This window comes from Rhinopithecus roxellana, chromosome 8 (genome assembly GCF_007565055.1).
Source record: "Rhinopithecus roxellana isolate Shanxi Qingling chromosome 8, ASM756505v1, whole genome shotgun sequence".
NCBI lineage: Eukaryota > Metazoa > Chordata > Mammalia > Primates > Cercopithecidae > Rhinopithecus > Rhinopithecus roxellana.
The window spans coordinates 58,233,452-58,237,870 of record NC_044556.1 but is presented as its reverse complement, the minus strand read 5'-3'; the positions used below and the strand labels follow the sequence as shown (position 1 = coordinate 58,237,870).

Here is a 4,419-nt window from a genome sequence, read left to right as displayed (position 1 = left end):
GGATGCAGCTGGAAACCATCATTCTCAGCAAACTATTGCAAGAACAGAAAACCAAACACTGTATGTTCTCACTCATACGTGGGAATTGAACAATGAGATCACTTGGACACAGGAAGGGGAATATCACACACCAGGGCCTATTGTGGGGAGGGGGGAGGGTGGAGGGATAGCATTAGGAGATACACCTAATGTAATTGATGAGTTAATGGGTGCAACACACCAACATGGAACATGTATACATATGTAACAAACCTGCACATTGTGCACATGTACCCTAGAACTTAAAGTATAATAAAAAAATTAAAAAATAAAAAAAGTTAAAACACAGAAGTATTGAAAATAACTATATATATTCTAATTTGGTAATCAATACACAATCTAGAAAGATGAAAGTATGACATGAATAGCATAAAAAGTGGGCGGAGTGAAGTAAAAGCTTTGAGTTTTTGTATGCAATTTCAGTTGTTAGCAACTTAAATTAGAATGTTATAATTATAAGATGTTTTATATGTGCCCCATGATAACCAAGTAAAAAAAAAGTCTCTAGTTGATACACAAAAAATAGAGACATGAATCAAAGCATACAACTATCAAAATTCAACAAATTGTAAAGAAAGGTAGGAAGATTGGAAAAAAGAAAGAAAAGAACTACAAAGCAGTCAGCAAAAATCAAAATGCCAGTAGTAAGTCCTTTACCTATCAATAATTACTTTAAATGTAAACGAATTACATTTTCCAATCAAAAGATACAGAGTGGCTGAATGGATTTTAAGAAAAGAAAATTAAAAAAAAGCCAAGGTACCTTATCATCCTGGTGCTGCTGCGCTGTGGAGGCCGTGCAGTCTCTTAGCCAAGATGCCTGAGGAAACCCAGACCCAAGACCAACCGATGGAGGAGGAGGAGGTTGAGATGTTCACCTTTCAGGCAGAAATTGCCCAGCTGATGTCACTGATCATCATTACTTTCTACTTGAACAAATAGAACTTCCTGAGATAACTAATTTCAAATTCATCAGATACATTGGACAAAATCCAATATGAAAGGTTGACAGATCCCAGTAAATTAGACTCTGGGAAAGGGCTGCATATTACCCTTATACCAAACAAAGAAAAAGAAGATATAATCCTCACTATTGTGGACACTGGAATTGGAATGACCAAGACTGACTTGATCAATAACCTTGGTACTATCACCAAGTCTGGGACCAAAGTGTTCATTGAAGCTTTGCAGGTTGATGCAGATCTCTCTATGACTGGCCAGTTCAGGGTTGATTTTATTCTGCTTATTTGATTGCCAAGAAAGTAACTGTGATCATCAAACATAACGATGATGAGCAATATGCCTGGGAGTCCTCAGCAGAGGAATCATTCACAGTGAGGACAGACGAGTGAACCTATGGGTCGTGGAGCAAAGGTTATCCTACACCTGAAGGAAGACCAAATTTTGAGTGCTTAGAGGAACGAAGAATAAAAAGGATTTTGAAGAAACATTCACAGTTTATTGGATATTCCATTACTCTTTTTGTGGAGAAGGAACGTGATAAAGAAGTCAGCGATGATGAAGCTGAAGAAAAGGAAGATAAAGAAGAAGAAAAAGAAAAAGAAGAGAAAGAGTCTGAAGACAAACCTGAAATTGAAGATGTTGGTTCTGATGAAGACGAAGAAGAAAAGAAGTATGGTGACAAAAAGAATAAGAAGATTAAGGAAAAGTACATCGATCAAGAAAAACTCAACAAAACAAGGCCCATCTGGACCAGAAATGCCGATGGTATTACTAATGAGGAGTAAGGAGAATTCTACAGGGGCTTGACCAGTGACTGGGAAGATCACTTGGCAGTGAAGCATTTTTCAGCTGAAGGACACTTGGACTTCAGAGCCCTTCTATTTGTCCCACAACATGCTCCTTTTGACCTGTTTGAAAAGAGAAAGGAAAAGAACAACATCAAATTGTGTGTACACAGAGTTGTCATCATGGATAACTGTAAGGAGCTAATCCCTGCATATCTGAACTTCAGTAGACAGGTAGTGGACTCAAAGGATCTCCCTTTAAATATTTCCTGTGAGATGCTGCAACAAAGCAAAATTTTGAAAGTTATCGGGGAGAATTTGATCAAAGAATGCTTAGAACTCTTTACCAAACTGGCAGAAGATAAAGAGAACTACAAGAAGTTCTATGAGCAGTTCTCTAAAAGCATAAAGCTTGAAATATATGAAGACTGTCAACACTGGAAGAAGCTTTCAGAGCTGTTAAGATACTATACATCTGCTTCTGGTGATGAGATGGTTTCTCTCAAGGACTACTGCACCAGAATGAACGAAAACTAGAAACATATCTAATATATCACAGGTGAGACCAAGGACCAGGTAGCTAACTCAGCCTTTGTGGAACATCTTTGGAAACATGGCTTGGAAGTGATCTATATGATCAAGCCAATTGATGAGTACTGTGTCCAACACTGAAGGAATTTGAGGGGAAGACTTCAGTGTCAGTCACCAGAGAGGGCTTGGAACTTCCACAGGATGAAGAAGACAAAAAGAAACAGGAAGAGAAAAAAAACAGTTTGACAACATCTGCAAAATCATGAAAGACATCTTGGAGAAAAAAGTTGAAAAGGTGGTTGTGTCAAACTGATTGGTAACATCTCTAGGCTATATTGTCACGAGCACATATGGCTGGACAGTAAACATGGAAAGAATCGTGAAAGCTCAAATCCTAAGAGACAACTCAACAATGGGTTACATGACAGCAAAGAAACACCTGGAGATAAACCCTGACCATTCCATAACTGAGACCTTAAGGCAAAAGGCAGAGGCAGATAAGTAAAGTCTGTGCAGGATCTGGTCATCTTGCTTTACGAATCTGCTCTTTTGTCTTCGGACTTTGGTCTGGAAGATCCCCAGGATCTATAGGATGATCAAACTGGGTGTGGTTATTGATGAAAATGACCCAACTGCTGATGATACTACTGAAGAAATGTCACCCCTTGAAGGAGATGATGACACATCATGCATGGAAGAAATAGACTAAACTCCAGCTGAGGGATGACTTAAACACTGGTTCAGTACTCTACAATTCCTCTGATAATATATTATCAAGGATATTTTTCTTTGTTTTTTGTTAACATTTAAAAGTCTGTATGGCATGACAACAACTACTTTAAGGGGAAGATAAGATTTCTTTCTACTTCTAAGTGATGCTGTGATACCTTAAGCACTAAAGCAGAGCTAGTAATTTTTTTTAGCTTCACATTGGCTTATTTTAAGAGACAGAGGCAATGCGTGTTGTAGGATATATGTAACATGATGTCTACTTTGTCGTCTAAAGTGTTTAGCTATTAATTCGTATTCCTTAGAAGGCCAAATCTTGTTATCCAAGTGTTCCTGAGCTATACCTTGATGTTTAGAAGAAAAGTATTTGTTACATTTTGTAGGATCTACTTTTGAACTTTTCATCCCCTGTAGTTGCCAGTTCTGTATGAACTAGTCCTCTAGAAATAGGTTAACTTAAAGCAACTTGATGGAAGGAAATCTCCACAGAGAGTTCTTATTTTCCAAACAAAAGTATTGTTTGGAGGAGCAAAGTTATAAGCCTACCTAAGCCTATCACAAAGCTTTTCAAAAAATAACTCAGAGCTAGTCTTGTGGATGGAAATGTAGTGCCCGAGTCAGAGTCACATTCTGCTTAAAACTGTAACAAATACAGATGAGTTAAAAAAGAAAAAGTCAAGATCTAACAATATGCTGCCTACAAAAGACTCTTTTTAGCCTTAAGAGCACATGTTAAAAGTGAAGGAATACAGAAAGATATTTTATGTAAATGTAAACCCAAAAAAAACATCAGGGAAAGGTATACTTCCATCAGACAAAATAGACTTTCAATCAAAATCTGTCATAAGAGACAAAGAAAGTCACTGTATAATGATAAAGGGGTGATGTAATCTTGAGGATATAAGAACAGTAAAGACAGATGCATTCAACATGGGAACACCTAAACATATATAAAGCAAGTAGTAACAGAACTATAGGGAGAAATAAACAGCAATATAATAATGAGACTTCACTATCCTACTTTTAAAAATGGACAGATCATTCAGACAGTGAATCAATGCAGAAACAGGAGACCTCAGTGACACCATTGGCCAAATGAACCTAATAAACACATACAGAACATTTCACCCAACAGAAGTTTAATATAAAATTTTCTCAAGTGCACATGGAACATTTTCCAGAATAGATCACATTAGGTCACAAAACAAATCTTATACTGAAGAAGAACTAAAATCATCTCAAGTATCTTTTCTGGCTACAGTGATATAAATATATAAATCAATAACAGGAAGAAATTTAGAAAATTACAAATAGGTGGAAATTAAGCAACACACTCATAAGCTACCAATAGGTCAGAGAAAAAAATCAAAGG

General features: G+C 36.8%; 1 pseudogene; it reads left to right on the top strand.

Moving 5' to 3' along the window:
* Window positions 1-849: 849 nt before the first annotated feature.
* Window positions 850-3,027, top strand: LOC104657385 (annotated as a pseudogene).
* The last annotated feature ends 1,392 nt before the right edge of the window (window positions 3,028-4,419 follow it).